Source organism: Euprymna scolopes, chromosome 28 (genome assembly GCF_053919585.1).
Source record: "Euprymna scolopes isolate OS-2025 chromosome 28, ASM5391958v1, whole genome shotgun sequence".
Lineage (NCBI taxonomy): Eukaryota > Metazoa > Mollusca > Cephalopoda > Sepiida > Sepiolidae > Euprymna > Euprymna scolopes.
This window is the reverse complement of record NC_136509.1, coordinates 52,331,368-52,349,160: the sequence shown is the minus strand read 5'-3', so window position 1 is coordinate 52,349,160 and position 17,793 is coordinate 52,331,368. Positions and strand designations below refer to the sequence as shown.

Genomic DNA, 17,793 nt, shown 5'->3' with positions numbered 1-17,793 from the left:
GTATTTCTTTAAGAAATCGAATTTAAAGAGACTATAATTTACGATTTTAGTCATCATATCAGTGTCACTGGACACATGTATCTATAAATATACAACTGAGTGTTTAAAGAAAAGGAAATAATAAAATCCATTCAATAATTAATATTTTAAAGTTTATTATCCAGTTTCATCTTGAATTAAATGAAATGCCAAAATGAATAAAAAATAAATAAAAAAAGTAAAAAATAATAACTAGGATAAAATATTTAGTTTAAAATACAAATAACGAATTACTAAACGCCTTTTTACTTACTGGATATTTTTTCCGGCATTCACCGGAAGTTATTATCACGCTATACTAAATTCGATTTCTTTATATTTTAACCCTTTTAATTAACACACACATATATAAAGATATATATTTAGCAAAATACACAACTATTTCTTTAAAAAAATGTTTTTAATAATTGTTATACTTTGTTTGTGTTTAAAAAAGTAGGGGTTTTTTTAACTGAAAAGATAGGTTAAGAGAAAATCTTGGAAATAATGTTTGGTTAGTAAATAATACTTTTCATTTTATTAATTTCGACCTTTATTTTCAATTTTTTTGAAAAAACATCTTCGTCTATTTTCTGATATTATATATATATTCTTTTTACAGATATTTTAATCTCCGAAAAAAAACACAGGAGTTTCAACTCGTAGTGAAGGTACACCTAAATTTGCAGGTTTACTATTACCGTTAGTTAAAACTGATCCCCCAACTTATCAACAATACAGTTATTTTTTTATGAACACTTATCCCCATCTTTCTTGTTTTTGTATTTCGGAATCAATAACAAAGGATGTGATAGATATTTGGAAGACTATCAATTCTCGTTTGCCTTTGTTAAATGAAATTAGTATTTTTAACAAGGTAAACATTCTATGGTTTCAGAAGACAAAACATATAAATTGAAAATCTTTCCATGCTGTCCAAAAACAATTCTGCAAGGAAAAGTTGAATACATTATTTGATATTTCATCATGTTCATGCAAGCTTCCCATTTTAAGCTGTGACAATACTAATGTAAAATGCAACAAAGAAAATGCCTGACTAAACACATTATCTACATTTTCCCTCTGAAACAGAAAGTAAGTTATTTTTTTATTTTGTTTTAATTCATTGTGAAGGGGACAAACATAATATCTAAATTGTACAAATGTTAAAATAAATTAATTTCTACCGTTGATATAACAATTGAAAGTCATTTTTCCATTTTATTTTACATGTAAAATAATTCTTTATTTATTCTGTTAAACTGTATTTTTAATATTAATAAAATCTTATATTTCAGATTCCTGTGGAATACCATAAATATTTAAAAGATATTTAAAAGATCAAATAAGGCCTAAGGGTACATTTCAGCTTGGATCAACAGATAGAACTGTCATAAAAACATGGACAAGAAGGAGAGAGAGATGAATCCAATAAAAGAGTTTGAAGATATCATCACCAATAGCTTCAATATTATATGTTCAGGATTATGTTTCTTTCCATTCCTACTGTTCTATTTCAACTGATGATTAGTCAGGGGTGGTATATCATCTAATCTTGGAGCCACCCTTAACAATGCTTTGCTCTTGGATTTAAATGCTAGGGCCCTTATCATCCATAATATAGATTAAAAATATCTACATAGATAAATGCAAAATTGATAAAACAAAAGCTAAAATAAAAAGAAATGCCTATGAAAAACAAAATGAAAATGTGAAGAATCTTTTTTGTACTGGCGTTGATGGAAGGACAGACAAGGAATACAAGGAATCAGTGGAGGAAAATGGAAATAAAACTGATAAACGCCAAAGGACCTGAGTGCCATTTGACAATTACTAAGAAAACACCAAAGGAGAGTGAATATTTGACACACGGAATAAATTTAAAAGTGTGAGAACTATTAAGGCTGTCCTTGTTGGCAATAGAAATTTGAATACTGGCTGTGAAGGTGGACTTTTTGACTTTTATTTAAAAAAATAGAAAGAAATCTTAACAATATTGGTTGTTCCTTACATCAAAATGAACTTCCATTCAGAACTCTATTTAAACACGTAGATGGCACCCCCAAAAGGCTCTACTACATTCAATAGTCCAGAAGTGATTGCCACAATATTTTATTCAAAATAAGGAATATGAGATAAATGTGAAAAAGTTCCTTATTTCATGGAGTTTCAAAGATAGGTTCTTCTCTTCAGAGGAAAAAACGTTAGCAAAAGGAATATATCGATAAAAATCTATTTTTGCGTGTTAGCGAAATTTTGAAAATGGTAGCGAAAAGAGTTTTTCAAAGGAAATAAAAGTTTGAAAAAGAATACTCAGCAATATCCAATAAGTTTGGTTGCGGGTATCCAGTGAGAATAAAAGGTTCGTTTTGGGTATGGCGATTGGTAAGAAGAGTTTAGTAAGATGTCCTTTGGAATTTCTTTAAAAAATTTCCAGTCGTGAAGAAAAATGAAATGTTCTTGTAGACGAGTCTTGTATTGCAGAGTGAGGGAGAATCCATCCGATGGAAATTAGATGTCAATGCGTAGAGAAGCACGTGAAATCTTATTTTTAAAAATATAGAATTCAAATTGAGAAGAGATAAACGAAGTTAGATATGGAATTGGATTGCCTTGGCGATCAGCCCTTCCATGGCCAGTTTAAATCATAAAAATCTATACTAGGCTTTATTACTGATATTGAAATCTTATTTTAAATCTGGATGAGGTTGTTCTATAAATATATTTCTGTATATTCATAATTCTACACTTTCGAATTTAGAAAGTTCTTTTTATTAATCTTTTCTTTAATTTCGAAATTTTCTCATATATATATATATATATATATATATATATATATATATATATATATATATATATATTCAGTAATGTGATTGATAATTTAAAATTCAAATTAGAATTAAATTAAAAATCCGTTTCACAAGAAAGTCTGTGGCTTAATGTCTACCACAATAAAAACATTGTTTTCCGAAACGATCGTACAAATTATTGATTTTGTTGTTATTCCTTCTTGTGGAACGGATTTTTAATTTAATTCTAATTTGAATTTTAAATTATCAATCACATTACTGAATATTAAATTAGCTCTAGGATATTTACCTATCGAGCTTATTATATATCTGAATTACAACGAGCACTTTTTCTTTTCCTGTATTTTAATTAAATTAGTAATTTTACTATATACATTAAAATACACTCTGCTCTTTAGACTATTGTTCTAATCTCCTTTATATATATATATATTAACCATACTTCGCAATAGGTTCGAAATTATCGGGCGTATTTAATAAATAAAACAATAAGTTACAGTGATCTGAAATTAATTTCTTTTCGTTATTTATTCCCTGCAATAACATATTACACAGAAGTAATTTATGGAAACGCATAATAAAAATAACACATATACAATTATATGGACGAAAGTAATCTATGTAAAGAGTAACAAAAAAAAAAACAAAAAACAGCCGAGGCCAATTTTAAAAAATGCAACGTAACTCTTGTATCGTTTCTAAATAAACAGCACATCTCTGCTGTTTTTCATAGCAATCGCCGAAAATCACCAACACTACAATGGAAGGGGAATTATAAATTTAGCAATATATTAACCAGACTTCTAAGAAGTCCACAAATACTAGATAGTAAGTTACGCTGATTAGTAATTACTTTGTTTTCGATATTTATCCCTATAACAACATCTTACCGTTTTTAATATTTTATGGAGAGGGGGGCAGTTACAGGAAATACTACTTAAATGGTAAATTTTACAAAAAGAATAGATAGATAAATAAATAAATAAATAAATAATAATAATAATAATAATAATAATAATAATAATAATAATAATAATAATAATAATAGAAAAAGATGAGACTTACGAAAACACTTGAACATGGCTACGAAAAGGACACCTAAACAGAGAAACTGAATTTTTATTAACAGCTGCACAAGATAACGCGATTATAACCAACCATATCAAACAAATATAACCAATACACACACAAAAACAGCAAATGCAAAATCTATGGGCAAATGTAGACTCTATGGACAAAGATACGAAACTATGAATCACATATGTGAATGTAGTTCATTACTTTAGAAGATAACTGTGAACATACATATTGTTGATGCTCATTCATATGCACATCGATCTGATTATATTTTTTAACATAATATAATTTAAAATCAAAATGGACGTAGAGAGAACAATCTCTTCTGTCTTACATTCTAATAAGCCACGATATCCAAATGGAATTCAAAATGGAAATGTGCACTGCTGTTATAAGAAAAGACAAACTGGAGGCAACCAAGAGGAAATGAGGACACCAGGCGAACATGACAACTACAAATATCTAGAGATGAAAGAGAGAATTGGAAAAGAAAAAATACACAACACAGAAAGAATAATCACCACAGCAAGAGACATTGTAAAATTGAACAAGCTAGAGGACAGAAAGTCAAGGGATAAGACGAGAAAAGAAAAACGAGAAGAAATACAATTACACAGACGATTCGTAAGGACAAAAGATGAAACTCGAGAAAACACTTGGACATGATTACAAAAAAGACACCTAAGTAAAAAAAACTGAATCACTAATAACAGTCGCACAAGATAACACGATTAGAACCAATCATATCAAAACAAAGATCAACAAGACACAAGTAAACAGCAAATACAGACTGCATGGGCAGAGAGACGAAATAATAAATCAATAAGTGAATGCAACAAACTATCCCCCCCCCATGCAAGAATAGACATGACCAGATTGGGAAGGTAGTACACTGGGAAGAATACAAACAACTAAATCTTGAACACGAAGACAAACGGTACAAGCACCAATCGGTAGCAGTAGTTGAAAACAGAAATCATAAAATCCTATGGGATATGGACATGCAAACAGATATATCCATCCAAGGAAGGAGACCAGATGTCATAAGAGTAAACACGAATGAAAAATTCTCTGTCATAGATTTCACCGTTTCAGTAGTCACAGGGTGAGATCAAGAAGATGGAGAAACGGAGAAAATACACGGAACTTACAAGAGAACTAAAAGGGATATGGAAGATAGTCAGGATAACACCAATAATCGTAGGAACACTAGGAAGAATCCTGAAAAACTTTGAAAAAAGCATGGGAGAAATTGGAAGCAGAGGGTGGCTGAGAAGATACAACGGAGAGCAATAATGAAAACAGCTTAAATGTGGAAAATAATACACATGAGCTAAAAACGCTAACTGGATACTGTAACGGAAGGAAAAAAAGTTACGTTAGTTTCTCCCTCCTCCCCTAGAATAATAAAATAAAATAAAAATTTTAGTGTTGGTATCAGCTAACATCACATCAGATAGCAGTGAAGAGTCAGAGAGGATAGAAAGACCGAGGAGAGAAAGGATTAACTAGACTTTCATTGGATGAGTGCGAAGAGGACTGAGACCTTGGGGAAGCTTGATGCTACCAAAATTTCAGTTCCGTTGCCAGCGAGAAATCAATGATAAACAGATATTGCGATAATGCAAGTTCATTTGCGAAGGTTATCGAAGGAACTAAAGAGTACTGGATATCTGGGGAGACTTATTTTCATCCAGACTCTAGAGAACACCACAGATTGTTGTTAGTGAGTAATCTCTGAGGATGACCATTGAGAACTCCTAGTGAATAATAATAATAATAATAATAATAATAATAATAATAATAATAATAATAATAAATAAATAAATATACATACTATTATATAAAAAGAACTTTGTGTGTGCGTGTGTGTGAGTTCCCTATGGACTCCGAAACGGCTTGGCCGATTTAATAAAATTTTACACAAATGTATTTTATATGCCTGGCAGTGTTGTTAGATAGGTTCCGTATTAGAATGTCTTCGATAAGTATCGATAATCGAAAAAAATTCGATGAAAGAAGGCACAAGCAATTTTGACTAAAGTTAACTAACATCACAAGTGCATTTGAGAAGTTTTATTACTGCACAAGCAGGAAGGTCTGGCATATAAAATCAACAGTAGGTTCTTTGATATAATAGACGTGCGTTCTGTTTAGAACACAATTGAACCATGATACTTGACCATTACATTTTAAACTTTAATTCAAGCCATTATATAATTGTTTTATATAAAATCAACAGTAGCTTCTCTACAATGCAATGTAAACTACAATGCATTGTGCATTAAGTGACTACAGGGAGGCATATCAAGCTTCCTCCCTGTGCACAGCGGAGGGTCCCTAACTAGAACATACAGTTAATCGATATGGTTGAAAAACAAATGGGCGATTTCACAGATTTCGATGACAATAAAATATGGCAGGGTGAAACATTCGATGATCCTCATTTAATCCCGGCGACGTCGAGTCTCCCTGCTATAAGCTTTTTGTTTTATATATATATATATATATATATATATATATATATATATATATATACACACACACATACATACATACATACACACGCACACACACACACACACACACACATATATATATATATATATATATATATATATATATATATATATATATATATATATATATATATGAATGAATGAATCGCCCTTATTTTTTATGGGACGTATTTATTTATTTATATAATGAAATATTATTTCATGTGCATGAAAGTATGCCTATGGACATGCATGTTTCTGGTTCTTAGCCGTGTCAGCATTAGTTAGGATCGAACTCAGGACACCAGTATCCACATTCTGATACTGTACCAAATGTGCACGACCACCATTTGGATGCACGATGTTTTACCGCTTATAAATTTAACATTTGTTGTAGGCGGTTTTTTTTTTTTTTTGTTTTTTTGTTTTTTAGCGATACTGCATCCCCATTACTTGAAACGAAAAAATAAACTTTCAAAACTATTCAGTAACACTTTTTCCTTTTCATTTCAAAAGACATCCGTTCCATTATGATCTAGCACAGGTTAGTAGCAGATTAAAAAAACAAAAAAACAAACACAAACAAACAAAAAACTTGATTGTTGCCATGACAACATGTTCATGTATGCGTAACCAAAGACTAATGTCGGACTTTTAACTTTTGTTTACATATGGCATATTACTCTGGTTCCGTATGACTACAACCATGTAAACTAAAACAATTAAAAAACAATATTCTATTTGTTACTACTACTACTACTACTACTACTACTACTACTACTACTACTAATAATAATAATAATAATAATAATAATAACAATAATAATAATAAAAATAATAATAATAATAACACGACTACTATTATAGAGTTCTGCTAAACAAAAGTTTATTGTAAAATCTTGTTTAAAAAATAGGTCATTTTGTTTCCAGTGTTATCGCATAGACAGGTTTAATTAAAATTAACCCCTTAAGAAACAAAAAGGAAAATAAATCCTAGTCCTTATCAGTAAATGTCGTAAAACATTTTCTGTTATTTCATTTGTTCTCGTGATCATGAGTTACAGTGAGAGTAGATTGGGGTGTTAGCATAAAAACTTCGCCATTTTCTTTTATTAATGACTGATTGAAAATAAAATATCGATTAGGATTAAGTATTAAAATATAAATCGAGAGAATATATAATTTTTACATGTCTTGTATAAAAAAGCCATTAATCATAAAGAAACGGAAGAAAACTATATATATATATATATATATATATATATATATATATATATATATATATATATATATATATATTCCTTTGCTCATCTCTTGGCATCTATTTCGTCTGTGTGTTTTATGTTTTTCAAAGAGTTGTTCAGGGATTTTATGGGTCGACTATTAGCAGTTCTTGTCTGATAAACTAAGATAAACTCCCTGCAACTACCTGTCTGTCGCACACACACACGCACACATATGCACATGTACACATGTACACACCCTTGCCTAATAGTTGATAAAGCGGGATTAATCTTTAAGTGTAAAAATACATACATACCCACTCACATTCATATCTATAAAAACTAATTCGGTTTATTAGTCGTTTAAATATATACTTGCGCGCGCTCGCGCGTGTGTGTGACGCCAACTCTCAACCTATATAATTAACGAATTTTTAATCTACAGACTTGAAATTTGGTATATAAGATATTCAGACATGTGGAAAACTTTTTAATCGGTTTTCATCCGGAAAAAAAGGCTGCTAAGGGGTCAAATTTTTTTTTAAATAGCTACTTGGAGGGGGGGGCTCATCGGATTTTTATTTGTTTGTCAATTGTTTCACGGGGTTCGAAACACTATTTTTTAGATCTTGGCAAGCTGGTCTTACTGTCCTTAAGTTTTGGTTTCGATCTCAGCTCGAGTATTTTTTTTTTTTTACTTACAAGAAGTGTACAGTTTAGAAAAAAAAAAATACTGGCCAGCACATGTCTCGGTTTCTTCCCTTTTTTTACTTCATTTTTTAAAAGGAATTTAACGTTACGTTTAATGCTGGGCAACGCCGGGTATATCTTCTAGTTTAACGATAAAATACTTATATCAGCAATTTGGAATTCATAGTTTTATACGAACACTAATATACGCATATACACAGAGACACATGTACACTAAAAAATAATGATCTGTTAATTAGTCAGTGCAAATAATTTAGTAAAAATCAGCGATTTAAAAACTCATTTGTTAAATAAATACTTATGAAATAAAGAAATATTATTATTATTACTCACTAGGAGTTCTCTCACAGATCATTACCATTGATAACGACCGGTGGTGTTCCCTAGAGTCTGGGTGACAATAAGTCTTCCCAGATTTCCAGTACCCTTCACCTCTCTTGATAAACTGTGCAACTGATTTTGCATTATTGCAACAGCTGCTTACTATTGATTTCTCGCTGGCCACGCTCAATGCTCTATACTAGGATTTGGGTGGCAATAGGTTTTACCAAGATCCAATTATTCTCTCCAATATTCTAGTGGAGGTCTGGTTAGTGCTATCTCTTCTCCCTCTTTTCATCCTCGTTGACCCTTCACAGCTATTTTGTTTGATACCAGGTTAGATTGATGCCTTTTTTGGGATGAGGGGTTACACTTCTGTTTTCTCTTGGTTACTCTACTTACCTTTGATTTTCAATTTATAATGCTGAGGGAAAGGAGGTATAAATTACCACATTTTAAGCATGACTCGATGGAGGATTGAACCTCGATCTCCTAGCTCATCAGATAACATTATAACCATAGCGTAATTACATGGGACATAGTTCAACTTGAGCAGTAACTTACGAGCAAGGATAACTCGATCAGACTAAATTTTGATAAAAAATTCAAAATACCTGCCCACCGGTTTCAATCTATAAGCCATGAAAATCTGAAAATCCTTAATTAAAAAAACTACTTCTTTTCATTAAAACTTAAAAAATTACTTTTCTAGACAATAACAAGTCCGTATGAGATAAAGTTAGAATTACATATAATGTAGTTACAGTGAATTGTTTCTTTAACAAGAAAAAAAAAACCTTCAGCAATGAGGTTATGTTTTTGATCCAGTTTATAAGCATGTTTATTCTTCACATCGCTGGACCAATCGTTACCAAAATTGATTAAAACATGAATCATGGATAATTTAATTTTGGGATAACCTCTTTTTACACTTTTGCAGAAAAACTTAATCAAACTAAATATAGTCTACATGACGACCGCTGTGTTCTAAAAGTCATAAGGTAAAAGGTCAAGGCCATATAAAAGGTAAAAATCATACTTTTGGTAATAAATTAGGTTCTGTTTATCATAGAGACTATTTACTTGGCCAATATTGTAGTCAATGAAGTTCCATGTCTTATTTATTTTCTTGACATTGACCTTGAAAAGTTAAGCCAAGATCGAAATTTTGACTAGCAACTTAGTCTATATTGTACTTAACGAAGCTCTTCATCTTGTATTGATGTTGACCTTTGACATTGATCCTGAAAAGTGCAGTCAAAGTCGAAATTTTGACTAGCTACTTAGTCTATATTGTACTTAACGAAGCTCCTCATCTTGTATTGATGTTGACCTTTGACATTGATCCTGAAAAGTGCAGTCAAAGTCGAAATTTTGACTAGCTACTTAGTCTATATTGTACTTAACGAAGCTCCTCATCTTGTATTGATGTTGACCTTTGACATTGATCCTGAAAAGTGCAGTCAAAGTCGAAATTTTGACTAGCTACTTAGTCTATATTGTACTTAACGAAGCTCCTCATCTTGTATTGATGTTGACCTTTGACATTGATCCTGAAAAGTGCAGTCAAAGTCGAAATTTTGACTAGCTACTTAGTCTATATTGTACTTAACGAAGCTCCTCATCTTGTATTGATGTTGACCTTTGACATTGATCCTGAAAAGTGCAGTCAAAGTCGAAATTTTGACCAAAGAAATCCTTCATCTTGTATTATCTTTTGTTAAAAGTCGAGTGGTTAACGATATGGACTGACGACCTGGGTATTCCAAGTTCGAACCCAGTTTGTTCCACAAAAATCACTTTCACTTAGGATATTGGCAATCTTCTCGTGGCCAATGAAGTCTCTCATATTATATTATCTTTGACATTGTCCTTGAAAAGTTCAATCAGTCGAAACTTTGATCGAATTTCCACTTCCGATTTTCAAAATTTTATATATGGATCTGATGCTCGATGATAACAGTTGTCATGATGCAAAATTTCCGCATAAATATTTTATGAGTTATTAATAATAGTATTTAATTTTCCCGACTTTTACCAACTCGCCGCGTTTTCGAAAAGCGAATGATGGAGCGGGGAAAATAGTAACTGGCTTGCTGCGCAAAACTAGGTCAAATATCACGCCACTTCCTCGCACCTGTATATTTCCCTTTATAATCCTTAACTGAACACGTTTATCAGTTTATCTCCCCTCGTGGCCGAGATTGTTAGGTGGCTGGCTTTTTTTCCACCTTTGCGTCAAGGCTTCGGGGTTCAATCCTACCTTCCTACTAAAACTTTTTTTCTTTTACACATCGAAACACCAGACCAACGTTTTCTTTTTAACCTCCAAACACCCGGCCAACGCCGGGTACCCCTCGCTAGTATAATATAAAAATTTGCAACCTGATTATGTAATAAAACAATGATATATATATATATATATATATATATATATATACACACACACACACATACACACACATATATATATATGATTACTTAATTTAAGCACATAAATTAATATACGAAAGTATAAATTTATGCGTAAACTTTAAGTATTTACTTCAACAGTGCTCGATACGCAGCTTGATGAATCCTAGCGTGGATGAAATGCGGAATATTCTGTGTAGCTTAATTGCCATATATATTTTATAACTTACTACATATATATATATATATATATATATATATATATATATATATATATATATAAGCATGAGATCGAGTGTACTATTCTCCAAAGTTTAAAATTAGCATATTAACTCTGTATGTACGCAGAAAAAGAAGAATAAAGCATTCAAACATACGAAAAAAGTAAATAAATAAACTGATATGAATACAATAAGACTGAAATAAATCTCCCAATACAAATAAGACTCATATGGTGTAATAAGGGTAAGATGAAATCGTGATAGACAATAAAGGGAGTATGAAGCATAACGAAAGTAGTTTTGCTTGCTGTATGAGGTGTGTTTGGGAAGAGACATTTGAGTTGTATGACTAGTTCAGCTGAAGAACTGCCACAGAGATAAAGCGCGTGCGCGAGAAAGAGAGTATAAAAAGAGGTAGAGAGAGAGAGAGAGAGAGAGAGAGAGAGAGAGAGAGACTCAATGTCGAGTAACGATCTTATAACTCTCGGACGGGAATGAGCTATGACATTATCAATGGATTCTCTAACACCAAAGCAAACATTTACAATGGTTTTTATTTATCTTGTCAGATTTATTATCATTAAACACATGCAAATGGAATCCACTCTTAGGACTCACTTATCTTGGCCTTGTACCAAATGAAAGTAATACCAATAACTAATCTTTTTTGGCGATATACAATTGTAGCAGATTGACATGCAGTTATGCATAGCTTGATGCACCCAATCGCAAACATTTGAGAACCGTCATTGCACACAGATGATCAAAGCTAAGGGTTTTCCCTCATTCGCAAAGCCAACAAAGTTTAGACTATTTTTTAGATGGCTTATTCCCTGTTAGCTGAGGTCCTGTGTCGTTCTAGAAGTTCCATGCTCCCGAGTTTTACCTTCTCACCTTTTGAGAAGGGATTAGTTTATTGCTAATCGCCTGAAGCGCCTCTATCGAGGAATATTGACAGCGCTACCTAGACATTTTTGCAAGGTAGATTGCTCTTCCTCTAGGGTGTTAGCTTTTCAAATCCTACTTTCCTGGTCCTTGTGTCACATCATCTCGCTGTTGGAGGGAGATAAACCACTCAAACATGTTAATTACCAACAATCTCGACAGATAGAAGAATTACTCTGCGATCGGAAACGATGGCTCAACTACGGTGACCAATATGTGCTACAGTTGCCTGAAGAAACACTTTTCATGGATTTGCTTCAATGGAATCCAGCAAATACTGATCTCAAAAAGTGTTTCATTACTAAAATGCTATGAGAAAACTTTTAAACTTCAGCGCTGGAGTTAATAAAATCAGGTAACCAATCGTGGTAGATGGGTTTCTCACAAAGGAAAAGTGAAGTTGAAGAAAGACGGAAGGCAGCTGTGGGAAAGTTTCTTAACTGGAGCAGCAGAAAACTAACAGTGCAAGCTATATTTTTTTGCATTCATCAAAAAATCGTATAAATAGTTCAAATTTACAACAAATTAATTCCATGGGATTTGTCTTCTAAACGGGGTTTCTCAACTGAATCATATGGCGACGTTCGGGCCATTAAAAATTTCCAGGGTCTATAGAGCCAGATTTTAAAAAAAAAATAGTGAATCACGAGTCGAGCTGAAAACCTACAATAACATAGATATAGAAAATGTTGTAATGATTTTTATTGAAATAGCTCCAGACAAAGTGTGAAGCCACTTGATGTAAGGAGATAATAAGAATGAAAGATGATTATCACAAAGACAAGGGATGCCTATTGATCTAAGTCTTACAAGAGACTCAGACTACCGGTAAGAAGGAAACGGTCAGCAGGAACAGAGTTCCACAAGCTTGCAGTTCTTGGAATGAAGCTACTGGAACCAAAGCTGTATTACAATGAGGTATCAAAGAAATGAAAACCAATAAATCAGCCAGTCAAATGAGCTGGAAAAAGGGAATATATTAGACGATTCTGAAGAACACATGCTATAATAGTATTTATAAAAAAAAAACTGACTAGTAATATCACATTGTGAAAGAGAGGTTGCAGAGGAAAAAGGGTGGGATCAGTCTAATTCCGGATACGTTATCAAGAACTCTTAAACAGAACAGAAATTTTGCCCGCTCAACAGTACTCCATACATAGTCTGATAGTAGATATGTAGAGATAAAGAATAGCCTCAGGTATGAGAAAGTGTTAAGAACGAAAGAAAGAACAGGTTCTACGAGAAGCAGAAAGAGCAATGGATTTAATATATGAACTCCAAAACATATTTCATGAGAAAGAAAGAATGAGGAGTTTTAGGGTCGATTTCTTCTCAAGAGTAAAGCCATCCATGAAAATCTCGGGAAAAAAGGGATACGCCTATGATTGAAAAAGACGAGCTGAGTCTTACCCGAAATAAATGAAAAAAGACATTTTGTACACACCAATCCATAACCAAAACCAGGTCACCTTCTAGACTAGCTGCATACTTCAAGTGATCCGAAGGAGGTGGGCGAGGAGTAATACAAGAATAGAGTTGTATCATCTAGATGTATTATTAAACCGACATGGCGTTGCCAGGGATTCATTACGTTGGTAAATAGTTTTTTTGTCTGTTTTGTTCAACGCCTAAGCTACCAGTAAACTTGTTTTATTCTTTTTTAAAAATTGAACCTTGCTTTTGTTTTTAAAAAGAAAACGGAAACATATTTATAAGTAACCTCACCGAAAAAAAAACACGAACAAAAAATGTCTAAACTACAGACATGTATAGACATGTTCGTTGAAAATAAATGAGTAAATATTGAATTTTGCTGCCTGCAATAACACCTCAGCGTTTGGATATTATCATTTGGTTCACTAATTTGAAAAAAAGGGTAATCATTATTATTATCGATATAAATTATTTTAAAGAAAATATCATTGCGAAATTAGTTAAAACTAATTTATTTTGATTTAAACTCCTTTATTTAAATTAAGGTATCTTTTCAACAATTTGTCTTTCAATTTTTTCTTTTTGCGTTTGCTAAGAAATTATTCACCTATTAAATAAATGAGTTTATTTAAATAAATGAGTTCATTCAAATAAAATATTTATCCAAATATTATTTTTTACTTACGACTGGAGTTTTTATACCATATAACGATCCAAACTACTTTCTTAGATTAAGTTTAAGGGACGAGTCAAGGGATAAGTTGTTAAGTCGTATAAAAATGTTATAAAATAGTCTTAATGGCAAGAATGGCACGGTATATGCTGAGAAACATTGCGCTATATAAATAAACTGATATGAATTTAAGAAATTAATTGGGCATAAATTACCCTGAACGACGAGATAATCAATACAAGTTAACCTACAATTCATAAATGGCTTCTAATTATCCGAAAATAAATACGAGTTATTATAAACTGATGCCGAATGACCCGGAAATTAGTAGGAGTTCACCTACAACTCATTAATTGCTCCTAAATAACTCAGTACAAATTAACATACACCCTCAACATTGCTCACAATGAGACGCAAATCATTACGGGTTAACTATAACTCATAATTTGCTTGACATAAGGTGGCTTAGCACACAGATCACTACACCTAACAACGTAGACAAATATAATTTGCCGCTATGAATACCGACTGCATATTTGAAATTAAGAATTTACTCTATTCAATCCAAAATATATATAGTTTATAAACATTGTGGAACAAAATAAAACTCTCGTTTGTTTTTCTGCTAAATCTGATTCCCGACTGAACTATAACTTAAATAACAGATAAATCAAATTTCACAAACAGTTGCTGTCAGACATTGCAGACAATTCTAATACCTCAGTCACTTCAGTCAACTGCTACTGAATCTAGAGTTCGCTTGCATATACAGTGGTTGGAAACTAAATGCTCGTACATATATAATTGTTTAAGTTATTATATTCCACACGAATGAATCGCACAAGATAATGTGATCATAATAAATTACATAAAAGCTGAGATATAGAATACACAGGAAAACAGCAAATGTAGATTCTGTTGACAAGGAGACGAAACAGTAAATCACATAGTAAATGAATGTAATAAGCTAGCTCAAAAACAAACATTACTGGGTTGTAAGTTTGAAGATTGATGAATTTGCAAACGATAACACTTTAAACATACAAACAAATGGTACAAACATTAATCAGAGCAAATATAAGAAAATAAAATTTATTAAATCAGACATGGAAATTCAAGCGGGCAAATTCATTCAAACAAAAAGACGAAACCTAATAACAATCAGGAAGAATGAAAAAGAAACACCAAATGATAGATTTCACCATTCGCATAAAGTTCAAAGAGACTAAAAACTAAGTAAATATATGCAACTTATCAAAGAGCGCAAAGGAATGTGAAATATACAGAAAACTATCGCAATACCAATAATTGTAGGAGTACTCAGAACAGTTTCGATAAATTTAGAAAAATAAAAGTAAAAATTGGAATCAAAGGGATGATTGACAATATACAAATTATGATGCAGTCAAAAATCCAAGAATGAGTAAACCAACCCACATAACCAGATGACTTTTGTTAACCACAGGTAAGTTTTAATAAAATAGTACTTCGTAAGCACTAAAAATATAAATGGAATCGAAAAGGCGAATTTTAAAGAACTAGGACAGCTTATATATATATATATATATATATATATATATATATATATATATGTGTGTGTGTGTGTGTGTGTGTGTGTGTGTGTGTGGTGTACATATATATGCATATATGTGCATACGTACATATATGTATATATATGCATACATATGTGTATATATATGTACATATATATGTATATATATGTATGTATATATTCGTGTGTGTACGTATATATATATATATATATATATATATATATATAAATATATATATATATATATATATATATATAAATGTGTGTGTGTGTAATTTTACAAATGGCGAATCATGGAGGTTATTTGCAACGTGCAAAGAAAAACGGATATTTTGGGGAATATATGTAATAGTAAATCGGTTTTTTCTGTATATCTGAAGGTTCATTTGTCTATAAGATCCAAACTTTGTAATTGCCAATTCTCTAACAATGGGGTTTTGCAGAAACATCTGTTCTTTCTTTTTTTTTTTTTTTTTTAATTAAAACTAATTTTTTATGCGAAACTTTGTTTTTGTCATTTGTTTGTTTACAAACAAATGGATCGCGTTAAAATTAGCGATCAAAGTTTATACAAAGATATTGGATTTGTGTTGCCTGGTGGTAGAACTGCTGACTCTCAACCAGATTGTTGTAGTTCCCTGGCTTGGGATGATTGCTAGTCTAACCAGAATGAAAACCTGTGATACAGCGAAACAGTCTATCTGTGAATAACTACGCACACGCATAAAGAAATGCTATAATCTGATGCTTCGTACACTTCCTTTTAAACATAAATGAATAAAAGCGTGACGGCATTAACAGCTGTTTGTATCACAAAAAATGGTCATGAAGGGTCTGAGAAGATGGAAGCACCAATGAGAGAAAACACCACGTAAACCCCGACTTGATGGGTACGAAGAGTACTGAAATCACGAAGAAAACTTAGTGTTCATTAAATTCAAGAGAATAATAAACGAGAACTAAATGGTAAACGAATGCAAGAACGTATAATGATTTATAATGGATATTTTCACTCAGACTCAAGGGAACATTAACTGTTTTTAGCCACCAAGTGAGTGCTGGAGATGACGTGCGTGATAATTTCTAGTGAATAAACAACAACAACAACAACAACAACAACAACAACAATAATAATAATAATAATAATAATAATAAGACGATTCTGCAGACAAAGAGACGAAACACTAAACCACATAATAAGTGAATGCAGCAAACTAGCCCAAAAAGAATATAAAAATAGACACGATCAAGTGGGGAAAGCGGTGCATTGACAATTATTCAAACAAATGAATTTTGAACACCCAGACAAATGGTACAAACACAAGCCGGCAGCAGTAATGGAAAATGAAAATCACAGGATCCTATCGGACATGGATATACAAACGGATAAACCCATCCAAGCAAGAAGACCGGGTGTCATAATAATAACTAACAAGAAGTAAAAGGTCTGCCAGATAGTAGATTTTGCCATGCTAGCAGACCACAGAGTGAAAATTAAGGAGAATGAGAAGCAGAGCAAATACACGGAACTGGCCAGAGAGCTCAAAGGGATCTGGAAAATAGAGAAAGTAAAAATAACACCATTAATAGTGGGAGCACTAGGAACGATACCAAAAAAACTATGAAAAATGAATGGGAGAGATAGGAATCAGAGGGATGACTGAGAAAATACAACGAATTTCAATGATGAAAACTGCAGAAATATTAAGGAAAACCCTTGAATGTAGAGACTAACACCACACATAAACTACACACAAACTTGACACAGAAACGGCTACGGATGCAAAACACAAAGTAACATCCCATGAAAACTGAAATTGTATAAATGAAGAAACCGCGCCCACCTTTTTTTTACCGTGAGCGTCACCATAAACAAGCACCACACCAAATAATGA

At 32.1% G+C, this 17,793-nt stretch overlaps 1 protein-coding gene across 2 annotated transcripts in view; it reads left to right on the top strand.

Moving 5' to 3' along the window:
* Nucleotides 1-17,793, top strand: part of LOC145249618 (histone-lysine N-methyltransferase SETMAR-like) — a 185,997-nt gene that overhangs the window by 108,110 nt on the left and 60,094 nt on the right. Inside the window, exon 1 of one of the 2 annotated variants that reach the window (XM_080111345.1) lies at nucleotides 11,385-15,811. The exons of the other annotated variant lie outside the window; for it this stretch is intronic. The gene's annotated coding sequence lies outside the window, so the exon portion shown is untranslated. Of the gene's footprint in view, nucleotides 1-11,384; nucleotides 15,812-17,793 lie in introns of those variants that run through there. 2 annotated transcript variants of the gene reach the window in all.